This window comes from Zingiber officinale, chromosome 3A (assembly GCF_018446385.1).
Source record: "Zingiber officinale cultivar Zhangliang chromosome 3A, Zo_v1.1, whole genome shotgun sequence".
Taxonomy (NCBI): Eukaryota; Viridiplantae; Streptophyta; class Magnoliopsida; order Zingiberales; family Zingiberaceae; genus Zingiber; species Zingiber officinale.
This window is the reverse complement of record NC_055990.1, coordinates 103,502,886-103,521,745: the sequence shown is the minus strand read 5'-3', so window position 1 is coordinate 103,521,745 and position 18,860 is coordinate 103,502,886.

Here is an 18,860-nt window from a genome sequence, read left to right as displayed (position 1 = left end):
CTGTTAAATATTTATATAATTGCGTGGTTGTTGTCTCTTTTATTCCAGCCGAGTAGGCTGATGATATATACTGCGTGGTTGTGTAAATATTCCAGCCGTATGTGGCTAATGTATATTTGTATGTATTTATGCTGTAGATTGTCACCGGTACAGGGGAGATGCTGTCAGATTTTTGTCTGGCAGGGACTCCTTTGGGAGCGTGACAATTTAGTGGTATCAGAGCAGGTACGATGCCTGTTATTCGTGTTTTGGATTTCGTGATTCGACTTTTTTTTATGTGACTTTTTCGGTTTTGGGACTAGGCAGCAGCAGGACATCTCCAAGCTTTAGGAGGTATGTTTGCATATTGTTATCTTGTTGTTAGTTCATGCATAGTTGTGATGTGTGTTAATACTCCCTTGTTAGTACTTGTCTAGTTGATTGTATCATGCATTTCATGTGTTGGGTCAGTCACTGATCACGGTTGACCCTACTAGAGATCAAGGTTTTACAGTCTCAGGGGATTCTTCATATCATACTACCAGTAGTTTTAGTGTCTGTTGCTATTAGTGGTTGAGAGTTAGTCACATACCAGTCTCTATTATTATTAGCTGAGTAGTGAATGATATATGTATACTCATGATGACATAGTTAGTAGAGTACTGGTGTACTCTTATTGGTTTGTTTAGTTTTGGGATTGATTTACCTGTTTGACTTGGGCAGGGGGGTTTGATATATCTTAGTTGGTTTTGTACTCCGATTGTTTTGATTAGTAGAGTATTGATTTACTCCTGTTGGTTAGGTTAGTAGATTACCCTCGTTGATTTGGGTAGTGGTGGATTGATTTTACCTTAGTTGCTTTTGACGAGGATTGATTTACCCTTATTAGATCAGTTAGTTGACGACCGATTTATTTAGCAGTTCGATCATTAGGGTATCGTCATACTCTATTTTTAGATATTCTGATATTTGGGGTTACTTGTGCTTGGTTAGATATTTTGGGAAGATACATTTGAGTACATGACTTGTACCATCGTGGAAAAGACTGAATTAGCGGTATACCATTGTCGACTTAGTCAGTCTATAGAGGATTGATGTATTCTATTTCATGGGGACTTTGACCATGGACTGATTGTACCTGATAGGATGACTTAGAAGGTACATTCAGATAGGATACCCCATGGTGTGAAAAATTGTAAAGTTACTTGCTTAACACTTTGAAATACAACTGTTACTAGGGTATAACTTGGAGAGTACATTCGGATATATGATTTGTACTGACATGAGAGAGTTGAAGTGAGCTTCTTAACTTTTACGTGACCCGGTACCACGTGAAGGAAGAAGTAGAGAATGCTTTTTGGAGATCAGGTCATCACTTAGCGATTTCCTTGAGGTGTTTGGAGAGAGAGTAATTCTCTACTTCTTTTGATAGCAGGATGGGTTTTAAGGCGATGACTAGTAGACTCGCCTAAAGTGTCTCCATGGGAGATCCTGACTCATAGACCTATCTGATGTAGTTAGATATCCTTGATGTATCTAGTCATCTACGACTTGTAATGATACGGAGGAAGTGGTATTAATTGAGTAATACCTAGGAGTTCCGATCGTAACTAGGTATGATTTCAGAGGATGATCTTCGAGGAGCAGAGCGTCGATTGACAGTTATTTCGACTACCTATTTGGTGATAGTGCTTCTTTACCTTTGTGTGCATTGCTCGATACTGGAGGTTGTTGAACCTCAAGGTGGAGCAATCACAGTATGATGGGGTACAAGACAATGATTAGACGACTCAGGTAACATTGTCTATATCAGGTGACTCAATGACCCTAACCACATGATCATTTTACCAGATATTGTAGTTTATATCGCAGATTAGAGGGTTTGGCCTTTTATCGGTATTTGTCGAGGGACAGATATAGGATGATGATGAGGGTGGTGGAGATATCTCCTTGATAGGTAGACTCTTAGTCAGCAGGTTGTGTGACCCTTTGACTTTGGATTGACATCCTTTTACTACGGATATTTTGTACCGCCCGCCCTCCCTGCTAACCCTAAGGGACGGGGCTACGATACTCTACGTACATATTACAGTGGAAGACTTAAATAATTTTTCTTAGATTAATAAAACTTTTCTTTTGTTTGCATACCCGAACTACACTAATATGGTTTCCATAACATGATAACAAGATAAATAGAAACATAACATCAAGTCACCCATTTAGTACTACAATTTATGAAACCAAAGCGTAATTCTTAAAAGTTCTTAAAGCAGGTTCTTATTTGGTTGCCTAGCCACAGCCACACACATCTCCTTACCTCTCCTGCTGCTCCTTTAGCTCATCCAGCTTTTTCCTTTATCTGTGGTACAAGGAAAGTAAGCTATGAGCACTCATGGCTCAGTAAGTTCCTTTCCTACTCACTAAAACCGAAAATCATCACATAATCAAAGAATATCTTAACATAACATAATCTCAACTAGTCATGGCATAACATATCATACTCTTTAAGCATATCCTGCAATATAACAACATCATGACTAGTCATGGCATATCATCTCTTAAAGCATAGCATGGAACATAACATAATCATATCTAATCATGGCATATCCTAATATCATTTTAAGGTAGCATAGCATATCAAGTTCTTAAAGCATAGCATGAAACATAACATAATCATATCTAATCATGGCATGTCATATTATCATCATAAGATCACATAACATATCAAGCTCTTAAAGCATAGCATGAAACATAACATATTCATATTCAATCATGGCATATCATAAATCATAGCATCATCACAACATGATCATAAATTATATGCAATATGATTTTGAAAACATGTATCCGAAAAACATGTGTATGTCTCATGATCTTTTAAAACCATTTCTTCTTACATATATACTTGAACATAATCTCAACATAAAGGGGCCCGGCTTAGTACCACATACATACATAATGCGTGCATCCTAAGTAGATCCAAGGTAGCTAGTCTTGAACCTACTAGGAAACTAGGCCCGTAGCTCGACCTAGGGGCACGTAAGGAGCCCACCCTTTACTAGGCCCGTAATTCGACCTAGGGGCGCATAAGGAGCTCACCCTTTTGGTACAAGTCATTCAAAGTAAAATACATGTCATACTTATACATATCATACATCATACAAGCATGCATCACTTAGGCATACATCATATAAAAGTATGCATCACTTAGGCATACATCATGTCATAAAAGTATGCATCACTTAGGCATACATCATATAAAAGTATGCATCACTTAGGCATACATCATGTCATAAAAGTATGCATCACTTAGGCATACATCATATAAAAGTATGCATCACTTAGGCATACATCATGTCATAAAAATATGCATCACTTAGGCATACCTCATGTCATAAAAGCATGCATATTTTAGGTACATAGCATATCATCAAAGCATGCACATTTCTATCCACATAGCATATCATAAAAAGCATGCATATTCTAAGCATATAGCATATCATCAAGCATGCATATTCTAAGCACATAACATATCATCAAAGCATGCATATTTCTAAACACATATCATATCATAAAAACATGCATATTCTAAGCATATAGCATATCATCAAGCATGCATATTCTAAGCACATAACATATCATCAAAGCATGCATATTTCTAAACACATATCATATCATAAAAAGTATAAATCACAAGCATACATATTTAAGCATAAGGGTGTATCATGTGATTATACTATCATAAGAAACATGTTAACATAGTTAACTTGGGTTCTAAGCTTCCTAATCCCTTGGGTTCTTATCATGGCCGAACCCCCTTAGATCTCAATTTCGGTAGAAATAACCTCCAAGCATGTGGGACCTAAATTATCATTACATCAATTTCATAGGAAGCATTATAAGCATGATTAACTTGGTTTCTAAGTTCTCCAAGTCCCTAAACTTCATGTGGCCGAACCCTATCAGGTGTGAAACAAGGTCTCAAATGTCATGAAAGCATGAAAACCTTAAACCACATTTATAGCATTTTTTTTCCAAGTAACATAGTAAGCATATTGAGCTAGTTCCTAAGTCCTTCAAGCCCTTAACATATGTCATGGTCAAACTTTTAATAAGTGTTCATTAGGGCTAAAAAAACAAACATACAAGCATGTGAACTTGAACTAACATCATGTATAAATTCATAATAAGATATTATACAATATGTATGGCCGAAACTTACCCTAGCCTCAATTAGGTCATTAAACAACATATTGCATGGGAACTTTGTCTTTCTACTTATCATATTTCATGTAGAGTGACATAAGCATATTTAATTTTTGTTCTAGGGTCTCTAGGGCATCTATCCCTTCATGGCTGAAACATACAATGGTCCATTTAGGTCATGGAAAAATTATACAAGCATGTGACACAATCAACACATTACCCTATTTTCATAAGAAGCACTTTTAACACATTTGGTTTCATTTCTAAGGCCTCTAGGTCTTTTAAACCCTACTTGGCCGAAACTCAACAGTATATAAACTTGCTTCAAATAGCCTAAAAGCATAAGAAATCATACAAGTTTCATAGCATGTATAAAGACAAGCATAATAAACATACATGTGAATTGTGTCTTAGGCTTCCTAGGTTTCTTTCCCTTTTTCTTTTATTTTTCCTCATGGCCGAAACCTACCAATCTTTAAACTAGGTTTTAAGTGGCCTAAATCATGGAAAACCTAAGTAAGTTTCATGGCAAAAATTACTAAGAACATCATATACAAAGTTGGTTCATAAACAAGCTAGGACCCTTGTGATCTTACATGTCATATATCATGTAACTAATTTTCTATACTCCAATTAAACATGAGAGCATTAAATAACTTTCATATCATAATATCACAGAGGTCTTGAGCATATTAGAATTTTGTTCAAGCTTTTCTAAACTATCCATCTTATCATGGCCGAAAATCTAAAATAAGAGTTCATGAATTTCTAGCAATGTTCAACATGCAATTCTTTAAGAGAACTCTATATTCTATCATACAAACATGGTTACTTAAATTTAAAGGTCTTCCTAACCCTAAGCCCTTTTCTTGGCCGAAACATATAAATGGATTTCTTTTGGTTCCAAGTAACTTTCAAGCAAGAAAACCAATAAAAGACCCTTAGTAGTTCATGGAGGGAATCTTGTACTAGTTTGGTTACACCATGTTTTCCCTAACCTCCTTAAAATATTTTTGGCTGAAATTATAGGGTTAGGCACTCCTCTGATCAAGCATCAATTAGGTATAAAAACATGAAGAAAATCCTTCCTACATAGCATAGAAAACATATCATAAAATAAAGACTTGTTTAAACCTTCCTAGATTTGAAAACTCTTCTTTAGCCGAATTTTCTTAAATTCTTTTATAGGTTTTCTAATCCTCATAAAATCCAAAAATCATATAAAAAGCCTTGTACCATAGGTGAGGGGAAGCTTACATCCTTTTCGCTTGTGGATCTAAGGTATGGTGATGGAAGAAGTAGCCTCTTCTTCTAATTCCTTTCCCTTGATTCCCTTGCTAAGTCCTCCTTGTATCTTAGGCTTTCTTAGGGGAAAAAACCTTGACTTTGGGGCCGAAGATGGAGGAGAGGGGACTGATGGTTTCGGTGAGGGAGAGGAAGAATGAGAGAAAATGAGAGAAAAATAAACTTCTCTTTTCTTGCTCCCTTTTATGTTAAGGGGGAAGAGGTAGCAAAGTTGATTTTTGCTTTCCTTCTCCCTTAGCCTTTTTTTTTTCTATTTCTTATTTATTTTATTTATTCATTTATTCTTACCATTCATGATGAAACAAGGGGGATTGAATCCTCTTAATTCCCTCTTTAAATTTTCAGCAAAAGCAAAGAGGAAGAGGGAGAGAAAGGGAGGAAGGCAAGTTGCCTTTCTCTTACTCCTTTCTTGTTTTCTTTTGGCTAGCTTTTACTCTTACCTTTATCATGAGTTTCCCTCCTTTGCTATCAACATCTTCTCTCTATCCCAATTGGTTTCTACTAATTAATTCTATGAAATATAATATAAGAGGTTCAAGGTTCAATCCTTGACTTCCTCTTCTTTTTATTTCATTTTATTTCTTTTTTTGCTTCAACTCACTTCTTATTATTTTTCTAAGGCAAAATCCCATATTCATATGTTTATCTTAAAAGCTTAGTGGGTGTTACATATTTGATTATCAGAAAGGATAAGATGATGAGATTTGACAGACTTTTTAGGATACATTTAGTTTGTTGGCAGTAGGTGTTGAGGGTTGGATGCTTTCATTTTTCTCTATCATTATTTAGGAGACTATCTGGTATGATTGATTGGTGATTGGTGGATGTTAGGAGATCAGGTGTGGTGATAGGTGGTCTTTTTATGATTTATTAGTGGATATTTGATTTGATGATCTATGATTTGGTGTTTAAGGTTGATAATGACATGGAGTGTGGTGTGTCTGTGATATATATGGATTTGTTGATTTGTAGTGCGTGATCAGATCACAGATTTGTCGGGGATCTTACGGTTGAAAATGTCTGTTGTATGGATATCATGAATCCTTGGTTTTATCATTTAGGTTACAGTGACCTGGATGTTTTTATGGACTCGATGTACTTGGTATTCCTAGAGTGATTGGATCAGTTTTCATTGTCTTCATTGATGATGTTGTGATCTATTTCCGATCCGAGATCGATTACGTACACTATTTTCGCATAGTTCTAGAGATGTTTCGACGGGAACATCTATATGTGAAGTTTAGCAGTATGTATTTTAATTGTCTTCTGTGAGATTACTAGGACACGTGGTGATCAGTAGGAGTATACCGTAGATCTGCAGGAGATTGAGATTGTTACCATTGGGGAGAAGTCGTAGTCTATACAGGAGACTCGCAGCTTTCTTGGTCGATCTAGATATTATCAGAGTTTGGTTGAGGGTTTCTCCAGCATTATGTCGTTGATTGGACTGTTTAGGAAGGGTATGGAATTTTCTTAGATAGATGCTTGTGAGATCAGTTTAGATAGCTGCACCATTCTTAGTAGTACTTTCTAGTGTAGACGGATTTGCACTCTACACAGATGTATCGTACTTGGGGTTTGGTGCAGTTCTGTTATAGCATGAGCAGAGTAGTCTCGTGCTAGTAGTTAGAATTCTCGTATAATGAGAATTAGATTCTTTATCTCTATGGGAGATTATGTGTGTTTTCGGTGTCACTTCTTATCCGGGAGAAGTTTCTGCAGGAAACAACTCGTTCTGGATTTGTGGTATATGTTGTATAGAGATTTGGAGCGTTCTTATTGGTGGATTGACATGAAGGAAGACATCGCGGATTTTGTAGCTTGATGTCTAGTGTGTCAGCACGTGGAGGCTGAATATCAGAGACTAGCAGGATTGTCTCTGTTGATTCAGGTACTAGAGTGGAGTTGGGAGCATGTTTGATGGATTTTGTTGTAGGATTACCCAGGACATGGAGAGGATATGATGGTTTGGGTAATCATTATTGGATGACAACTTGGATCCCTAGCTGTCGATTAGTAAGGCGGATTATGTTGGATTGAGTAGCAGGATTATACTGTGGAGAGATTACTGGACCTTATGGTATATCTCTGAGTGGTGTATCAGATGGAGATATGCGATTTCACATTTTGGTTCTGACCGAGAGTATAGCAGACTTTGGGTTTGGAACTTTGTTTTAGTATAGATTTTCACCCTCAGACTGGTTGATAGTTTGAGCGCCCTATATAGATGTTGGAGGATATGAGGATAGTGGATTTTGGATTTCAGAGGTAGTTGTTTTTTCCGTAATTGGGTAGATTACAGAGTGGGGGTAGCGGAAGTAGGGTGGACTCATAACCCACAGAGTCATTCTTTATGGTTGAAGATTTGTTCATCATACTTGGATAGAGTGGTATGCGAGTATGTTGCTTGGAGGTTATCATTGGATGAAGATCCCTGACTTGACCAGTAAATTTGGGGACAAAATTTTTATTAGTGGGGGAGAATGTAAGATATCGGAAAAATTAAAATAGATAGGGTTATTTGGGAAATAGCCTTATAGAATTTTTTCGGAATTTTTAGAAATTTTCTGAGAATTTTTCAGAGTTCGTAAGACGAGTTTTGAGGGGATCAACTTCGGGTACAGATAAGGCCTGTTTGGGATACCCGTTTAGGTGAGGAAATGTTTATAATTATAAATTGTTTTCTTTTCCTTTAATTCCCTTCCCAAACGTCGTTTCCCCCAAACCCGACGTCGATCCTTCCTCTCCTTCCTTCCCCGATTCCTTCTCTCCGAAAACCCTTTTTCCCTCTCCGGCGATTTCTTCTCGCGATTCCCCGACGCCGATCGCCACGGGCTCATCGTCAGCAGCAGCAGTCCTCCCCTCGTCCTTCCCTCTGTGTGCTTTACCGACGCCCTCTCCTTTTCTCTTTCTCTTGTCTCTGCTCTGGATCGCCGACGGAGAGCTCTTTCTGCCCACGATTGTCCTCGTTGAGTCCCTGAGGAAGAGCCGCCGGACCTTGACGATACCAGTTTTGTCCAGATCATCTTCGACTGAGCGGTTGGCCCTTCGGCCATTTCTTGTGCGTGGTCGATGGGAGATCGACTCTAGGGCACGGTGAGGGATTTGATTTGCGTCGTCATAGATTGATCGAGCCCCTTTCGCTTCTCCTCTTCGATCTGTGCATTGGAGTGCAAATCGGGTCATCACCAGTGGGAGTGGATCACACGACGCCATTGGAGTTGATCGATCGAGGTAAGGGTAGTGTCGGGTAATGCTTTGGAATTCAAGAATATTATGTGAATTGTTTCTTTTTGTAGTGCTCTTCCTGATATGGTATGGAGGATGCATCGGATCAAAATAGGGGTGGATTTCTCTTGAGCCGATCACAACCTTCTACACTGTTAGAGTCTCGGATGAAGAGGTGGAGGTTGTTTGAGGTGAGTAGAGCTATGTTGGTTAAGAATTTCAGTAAACTAATTCCTCTACAGCTGGGTTCTGGATTTATTTTGGGGAAGAAGTGGTGTAGGGATCTTGGTAGTATTCAGCAGGGGTTCTTATGAGGTTGCGAGTATTGATCTATTGCTACCTCTTAAGGTAAGGGATGTAGATGTATTGGTATGTATTGTTATATTTCTGGTTGACATTAGGTTAGGAATTTTGGATTGGAAACTATGGGTAGTTGGGAGTTTTAAGAGTGTAAACCTAATCTGAAATTTATTCGGAATGTTTAGGTTTGCTTCATTTTGGATGATCATGGAAGGTTGAAAGAAGGATTAAGGTTTTACTTCTAGTTGTAAGTTGTTGCGTTTTGGTTAATTAGTTGTTGATGATGATTGGTTGATATAGTTGGTTATGTGATTATTCTTAGGATCATTGGATTGATTGAGGTTGGATTATCAGATGTGGGGGGTTAGGGATTGATTATGTGGAAGAATTATGCATGTTGGATTCATGATGTTTAGTGGTTGATTTAATGGATTAAATGATTGGATGATTATCATATTTGGAAGTATTGTGATTTATTGATTTGGGTGACTTTTTGGAGATGAATCGTGTATAAACCCATGCTAATAAGGTTGTATGATTGAGGATTAATTGGAGGATTTATCAAAGATTAGATTGGAGTGGAGTTATCCTAATTGGGTAGAGATTTTATTTAGCTAATTTATTTCTTATGAATTTAGCTAAATAGAATATAAACATATTGATTGTTGCAGGACTTGGATTCGGGATGAGTGTCTCGACGCGGGATTACTTGGCACGATCTATATTTTAAGGCGGGTATTTCTTCCTTGGCTCTATGTTGATTTTTATTGAACTTAGTGCATGGTGTTATGTGATGGTTTAGGATGATTTACCTTATATCGTGTTCGTTTGTTGCTTTCCTGCTTGATACTGATGCTTGACCCTTGTGATAATTTATTTAATTCTTATACAGTTTGCACTTTGGTTATTTATACTCTGTGGTATTTTTACATGTAAAGTATGTATGGTAGGGGATACTTCGTTGGCGGTATTCATATGAGGTTTGTCCATTCGTATGTCGTGTATACTTCTGTCTGGTGTGATGATTGGAGTTGTGTTGATTGTATGTCTGTGGTTTATACACGTATTTGATGTGTTTTTACTGGAGGGTACATGTTGATTGTACACGTGGGGTTGTGTATGTGTGTCTGTTGGGGTTATTGGAGATTTTTGGTTGACTATACATGTGTAGATATATACATATGTTTGGTGGGATATATGGAGGTATCATGATGATTAAACTCATGTTGTGGGGTATTTAGGTGGATTTAGAGTTGCATGGATGATGACGGTGTTCGTATCATGATTATATATATATATATATATATATATATATATCATGTCATCAACCCTTAGCTATGTAGTTATATAACTACTTAGCTGACCATCCGCTTCGGCTGCCTATAGCGGTGCATGTACTGGAGGCTAGTACGGTTTGTCACGGACCCAAGCCTTTCGGCCATACAGGGGTCGTGGTGTCTAGAGAGGTGGCGGGGTGACCATGGAGCATGCATGCACATTTGCATTTGATGTACGGTGCATCTTTGGAGTTATATTTGCATACATGCCTAGTAGATACTAGTTGCATTTGATTGAGCTATGGTTGTTGCATATGGTTGTCATGCTGCATACATGTCATTTATTTTACATGTATATGCAGTCGTATTTATATTGCACAGGTGTCACGGGTATATCTGTTGCAGATCCGGTGAGTTTACTGATCATTGTACCAGGTGTCATTTCCAGATTGGGTATGTGTTTATCATTTTGTCAGTTATGATCGTTATACCATGTGAGGTAGAATAGTACTGGTAGTTATGTGCATTGATTATGATAGTATGATCATGTTCTTTATTCCCTACTGAGACTGTATACTTGTGATCTCCATGTTGTTTATAGACCATGCACTATCTTTTCTATTACCCGCTGAGTTACCTATACTCACCACCGCATGTATATCCTTATGTTTTCAGGTAGATGGTTGGAGTGTCGCTCGGAGTATCCTGTCTGCCGGGTCCTACGTCACATCCGAAGACCGTACTTGTTTTCTTTTGTATATCTTTTTATTATTTCTGGCATTGTATTTGTGTTTAGCCATGTGGCTATCTTCAGGTTTTGGTGTTGTATTCATGTTTAAGCCGTGCCGGCATGCATTGTATTTATTTGGTTTGTGTGGGCTTTCCTGTATTGTTTTTCCACTGTGTTGTTTTTTTTTTTTGTATGGCCGAGTGGGCTGTTAAATATTTATATAAATGCGTGGTTGTTGTCTCTTTTATTCCAGCCGAGTAGGCTGATGATATATACTGCGTGGTTGTGTAAATATTCCAGCCGTATGTGGCTGATGTATATTTGTATGTATTTATGCTGTAGATTGTCACCGGTACAGGGGAGATGCTGTCGGATTTTTGTCTGGCAGGGACTCCTTTGGCGGCGTGACATAAATAATTTTAAAATTTTTCTGAACTATTAAGACTTTTCTATTTTTGGAAGTTTCCTAAATTGTTAGGAAATTCTATATTTAAAAAGTTTCTATATAATTTTGAAAAATTAAATTTAGAAATATTCTATTAATTTAGAAATTATCTTTTCTAGAATTTTCATATTTATTAAAATATTCTATTTTTGGAAAGTTTTCTAAATTGTTAGGAAATACTAAATTTAGAAAGATTTGAAAAATTATTAAAAATCCAGATTTGAGATATTCTAAATTAAATTACATAATTAATCTTTTCTAGAATTTTTAGATTTATTAAAATATTCTATTTTTGGAAAGTTTCCTAAATTGTTAGAAAATACTAAATTTAGAAAGATTTAGAAAATCATAAAAAATCTAGATTTGAATTATTATATAATAAATTAAGAAATATCATTTATTTATTTAATAAATTATTAGGAAATTAATTTAGAAATTTGTTTCCAAAATAATTAAAGATTCTCGATTGATAGAAATATTTTAGATGAATATGTTAATTAAATTTAGAAATTGGTTTCCTAATTTGATTAGAAAAATCTTGATTTATTAAAATCAGATTTATTACATATTTTTATTTCCAAAATAGAATTATAATATATGTAAATTAATTTCATGTTCATACTATATTGTATATCATGTAGATGCATTAATTATGTCATAATTAGATTTTGTCATGCATGTGATGTGATTATATCTTACCATATGTGTGATGTGTCATGTTATGACATGCATGCGATGTGTCATGTCATCATTTATTCCATGTGTGCGACTTGCCATGTCATCATTTATGTCATGCGTGTAATGTCATGTAGATAAAATATTTGTATGATGTAGATGAGACCAAATCCCTTACTTAATATTTAAACCTATACCTTCCGTTAATATGGTAAGAACTAGAGTTTAAGTTCTTATTTGAGTTGTTGGCCAAATTCAAGTTCAAACTTAAAATTAAATACGTTCAAACCATAGAGATGCAATCTCATAATTAACGGGTTCGTTTTAAACTTGAAGCGTTGATTTGTTGTGCCAAAGCCATGATCAATGTGGATAGATGTGAAGTTGGGTGATATGTATTTGATGTATACTTGTTAATGTGTTAACAACCCGATGTTTATGTGAAGATCAATCAGTTACTAGCATAATGTGATAGTTGCATATAAGTGATATGCAATCGGTAAACTTGTTACCTACCGTTATAACTAAGAATGACTTGTTAGCCAAAGTCAAGGTTATTCCTATCTGTAATGGATATTAATCCACTTGAAGAAAACTTACGATCTCCCGAATTCAAAATAAGAGTATTTGAATTTGATAAATAAGTAGACTTTTATGTAAATTGTTTATATAAATAATATCATGTCTCTCATACATTTTCATTTTTGTATTTCTAGGTTAATCACTTAATTATGACTTTGTTAATTTGTGTTCGATTTTGGACTCGAATAAACTAACTAGGCCGAACTTCTTGGACTGATTTCGAAATTTGAGAATTATTCTCAAAGCTAAGGAACTAACTTATGTCCTTGATCAACCTCTTCTCACAAGTCTTGATGTCGATGCAACTGCGGACAAATTGTTGATCCTTCAAAAATATAAGGATGATTCTGAACTTGCAAGTTGTATCATGCTAACTGCTATGACTCTTGAACTACAAAAACAACATGAGCATTTGGATGTTTATGATATTGTCTATCATCTTCATGAGCTATTTGATGAGCAAGCTAGATCTAAAAGGTTTAAGGTCTTTAAGCTTCTCTTTTGCTCAAAGATGTAGGAGGCTTCATCCGTAGTACAATATGTACTAAAGATGAATGGCTACATAGAGCGTTTAGCATCACTCAGTTTTATAATGAATCATGAGTTAAGTATTAACTTAAATCTATATAGTTTACCAAAAAGTCATTCACAATTTGTAATGAACTATCAGATGAATAATTTAGAATCAACCATTCCCAAGATGATTAATATGCTCAAGATTGTAGAGCCTTCTGTTAAAGGTGAACAAAAAATTATGATGTTAGTATACTCCTCCAAGAAAGGTTCTAAGAGGAAACCAAAACATCAGGCTAAGGGTAAGAGCAAAAAGGCCAAGACGGTAGTGTTAGAGTGTATACTAAAAGTCTAGATTTTTGTATAAATATTTAAGAATCACATTGGTCAAATGTCTACATTTATGCGAAGTGTAGTTGTCCATTGAATTTATATTGAAGATAACATGGTGTGATGAGACACACAGAAGTTCATGTTATCAGTTCCTTATAAATTATAAACAGTTATTCACAATCAGGATGGAATGGGACAAACCATTAGAGTGGTTGTAGTGCAATTAGGTATTAGTTTATCTTGACTAATAAATTACACTAGTACACTATGAGTGTATTGAGCAGGACCATTTGAGAAAGTATCTTTTTATACTGACTATATAAAAGAACAATACCTCTGTTATTATAGAAGTGTGTACTCTTAATCATGATATAATAACAAGCACGTATACTTAATATTTATTTCTTTGATTTATCAAAGGGTGTGATTTAGCTCGTTAAATCAATAGGCACGATAAGTTGGAAAATGATATTATTTATATGGTGTGTTATTGATTATAGAATGAAACTGTGTCCTAGTATTCTAGGTTGATGATGTCCCCTTGAGGAGCTCATAAGGATTGCCATGTAAACCCTATAGGTGGACCTAGTCCGGCATGACAATGAAGTTGAGTGGTACTACTCTTTGAGGTAGATATTAATTAAGTGAGTTGTTAGTAACTCATTTAATTAATGGACATTCGATATCTTAATCATAGGGAGACTAACACACTCATGATAAGAAGGATCCCATATAGTAATATGAGATTGGTGCAGTAGTGCAATAATAACTGTTTAGTGGAATGAGATATTATTGATGAACTTGAGTTGGGTGTTCGGGGTGAACACGGGAAGCTCAAGCTCATCGGGAGACCAAAACCAATTCCTCCTCTCGGTCCCTATTGTAGCCTCTTATTTATAAAGTCTTATATCTACCGAAACCCAACTTCTTACCCACCTTAAGGTGGCCGGCCAAGCCAAGCTTGGAGTCTAAGCTAGGGCCAGCCAAACCAAGGTTAGATGGGTTCAAGTTGTGGCCGGCCCTAGCTTGGAGCCCAAGCAAGGGTGGCCGACCACATTGAATTCAAAAGGAAGCTTTATTTTGTAAAATCTTTCCTTTTATAGAGATCCATTAAAAGGATTTAAAATGATGATTTTAATATAAAACTTTCCTTTTTTAGATCGGTCATAAAAGGAAATAAAAGGAAGTTTTTATTTTGTTAAAAACTTTCCTTTTATGTTGGTTTTAAAAGAGAGTTTTAAAATTTTAAAATCTTTCATTTTATAGCTTTCTACAAAGGAAAAAAAGAGAAATTTGAAATCTTTCCTTATTTGTAATTATTTATAATGTGAAAGAAAGATTTAAATTTTTTGATAAAACTTTCCTTTCTTGAAACCATGTTTTATTTTAAATCTTATCTTTTATAGAATAAAAGAATTTAAAAGAGAGAGATTTTAATTTATAAAACATTCCTTTTAGAACTATCCACAAAAGAGATTTTTAAAAGAGAGATTTTAATTTTTTGTTTAAAATCTTTCCTTGCTTGGAGAACAAGCATGTGACTGGCCATGACAAGAAGAAAAGGAAGTTTTAATTTTTTGTTTTAAAACTTTTCTTTTTAGTCATTGGCAAGGAATATAAGGAAGTTTTAATTATGTTTAAAACTTTCCTTATTTGCCAAAATCAAGGAATATAAAAGAGAGGGTAGCGGTGTCTCACCTCACAACAATACATCTTCTATTCCTCTCCTCTCTTCCTTGGTGGTGGCCGACCCTTACTCTTTCTCTCTTCTCCTTTGTTTTCCCTCTTGGTGGTCGGCAGCATATTGGTGTGGAGATCCATTGATGGCCGGTTACTTAAAGGAGAAGAAGAAGAAAAGGAGGTTCTCTAGTCTAGCATCCCTTGGAGGAAAGTTAGTGGCTGAACTTCATCATCTCTTGGAGAAAGTTGGTGGCTGAATTTGAAAGGAAGAAGAAGGCTTGGGTGGATTCTCATTTTGGTAGATCGTCGCCCACACGACGTCCGAGATAAGAAGAGGAATACAATAGAAGATCAAGAGGTCTATAAGTTACAAGAGGTATAAATAGTTATAAGTTTCCGCATCATAACTAGTGCATCCTTTTGTATAGATCTTGTAAAACCAAACACAAGAGGTTATTGATTATCATTTTTGTTATCAATTTTCGTTTTGATTTCATGTTTCGATAATGTGTTTCTATTGAGGTCTCTATTGTTAAACTTTGTTTACTGTGAGAAGTTTAAATATTCGATTTCTTTGAAAGGCTTTGTCTAGGCAGTGGTGGATGATCGCATACCCAAGAAGGCCTAGTGTCTTGCCACATTTGACCTGGAAGCTGATCCTTGAAATAGATATTTGATCAACTTCTGTAATATGGTTTAACTTAGGAAGATCACATCGGTTGAACTTGAAGTAAGAATGTTAAGTTTCGTTCCCAATTCAAGTTTAACTCCTAAAGGAAAAATTTGGATTAATAATGTTAAGCATCATTTGCAATCCAAATTTAACTTTAGTAGAACACATGGGTAGCTAGGATAGTTCTATGCTTGTACAAATTTTTGTATAGGGGAACTAGGATGGTATTCCGAGTAGCAACCAATAATTGGTATCAGAGCTAGGTTTTAACCTCTATGTGTTTGGTTTTAGTTTAATTATGCACATGTCATACATATTTTAGGCAGGATAATAGTAGGATGTGCAAATAGATTAACTCTGTGGTTGCAGGCTCTAACTATTATGGCCTATTATGATTGTGTGTGATTGGACCCTCGGGCATGTCGAGGGCATTTTATGTGTGTGCATGATTGTATGTATTAAATACAGCAGTAGCTGTATTAGTTTTAGGATTTTACATTATTGTTCGATCTAGACTCTATGTACATTCCTTCGTGGAATATAGGATCGATAAATGTAAAATTCTATTTTTGTCACTGATCGTATCTTTGCAAGACAAGGTGCTATTTGAGGACTAGAGGTGCAGCAAAAAAAGAAGCAAGATAGATGCGGCAACTAGACCTGATTGCGGTGGCTAAAGATGGCAGCAGATAAGGTTGGCAGCACATGGAGGACAGTGATGGTAAAGGTCATAATAGTTGGAAAATTATTTTTCCATATTTATTGCTTTTATTTGCTGTGATGTGTGTGTGTGCATGTTAAAATCCTCATCTTAAAACAACCAAGTGGGAGAGGGATTAGTAAATAAATTCCACGGTCTCCATTACTAGTTTGTAAGTGATGCAAACAAACTTGCGTGTTGGCTCTGAGTGCCTCCCTCCACAACGGATGAGTTTGTTTGCAGATCACTAGATCAAACTTCCTAAATGGATGATTATAGGAAATTATTTAGGAGCGTGTGATCTTCTCCAACTGAAGAGGCACAATCCTATTTAATGGACTAAGTATCAAGTAATGGTAAACACTTAGGCGCATTTAATAGTATCCTCCCCAACGGAGTCACTGCTATTATTTGTGTGACCAAAGGAATATTACCTATTAATTTGTCATAAAGCTAGGTAAAACCCCCTCTTACAAATGTCTGAATTAGTATACGTCCACACTAACGTGGCATACAAAATTCACGGTGTTTGAAGTAATTTTATTTGTCATAAAGTTTGCTTGATAAAATAAAATGGGTAAAACCTCCTCTTACAAACAATTAAATTTGTATACGTCCACACTAACGTAGCATACAAAATTCATGGTGTTTGAGGTAATTTAAGGTTGACAAGAATTAATGGGTAAGACCCTCCTCTTACAAATGTCTGAATTTGTATACGCCCACACTAACATGACATACAAAATTCACGGTGTTTGAGGTGTTGGTGAATTTAAATGATATTGTTTTGAGGAATCAATATTATTTTAAATTCTAAAGTTTTGACCAAAATATTTGATCGAAAACAGACCAACTATTAATTTTATTTGTCATAAAGATAGATTGACAAGATAATAAAATTAATGGATAAAATACTCTTACAAATGTTTGAATTTGTATATGTCCACACTAACGTGGCATACAAAATTCACGGAGATTTTGAGGTGTTGGTCTTGACCAAATATTTTTGTGATTCTTAGGATTTCAAATGTTTTTCAATCCCCTAGCCATTATACTATAGAATAGACATAGTAGTCCCAATTATAATGATTGGAAACAAAACATGGACACTAAGGTGGACTGTCCTCTTAGAATTAAGAACAATAAAGGTATATTTTATTCATTAGTTGTTGAAACATGTCTAGTGGTGTTATCTACCGGTACCTGGTGTGTATATACGGGAGCTACTGATCATGTTTGCAATTCATTGCAGGGGTTCCAGAAAACCCGACAACTACATGAAGGGGAAATCACTGTCTACATGGGTACTGCTGCAAAAGTAGCAGCTATTGCAGTGGGAGATGTTTATCCTCTGATAGGAATAAAACATGGATTTTGAGAAATTATCTTTACGTATCAAGTTTAGAAAAAACTTGATTTCAGTTTCTAAACTATTCAAAGAACTTAATATTCTGACTCTTTTGATAACAAAGTTGTTATCAAGAAAAATAGGAAAATTATTTATTCTGGTACGTTGGTTAACAATTTATAAATCCAAAAACTCCCACGATGCAACAAATGGAAATTAATAACACATCTTCTAACTCTAATAAGTGAAAGCAACCTTCGGAAATGAACCAATCATATCTTTGGCATCTAAGGCTAGGTCATATTAACTTGAGTAGGATTCAAAGGATAATAGCTGATGAACTTTTAGGTTCATTGGTGGTGGAAAACTTTCCAACCTGCGAGTCTTACTTGGAAGGAAAAATGACCAAAAGCCCTTTTAAGTCTAAGGGATATAGAGCCAAAGATGTGTTGGAATTGGTTCATTCTGATTTGTGTGGACCTATGACTATCCAGGTAAGAGGTGGTTTCGAATATTTCGTCTCTTTTATATATGACTATTCGAGATACGGGTACATTTACTGGATGTGTCACAAGTCTGAGTGCTTTGATAAGTTCAAAGAGTACAAGGCTAATGTGGAGAAACGTCATGGTAAAAGTATCAAGACACTACAGTGAGATCATAGTGGCGAGTACCTCTTAGGAGAGTTCAGGAGTCACTTATCAGAAGTCGGGATTCAATCCCAACTAACTGCACCTGGTACACCCCAACAGAATGGTGTAGTAGAACGAAGGAATAAGACTCTTATAGAAATCAATGATGAGTTATTCAGAATTACCAAATTCATTTTGAGAATATACTCTGGAAACGGAAGTGAACATAGTACCTTCTAAGTGAGAACCCTCTA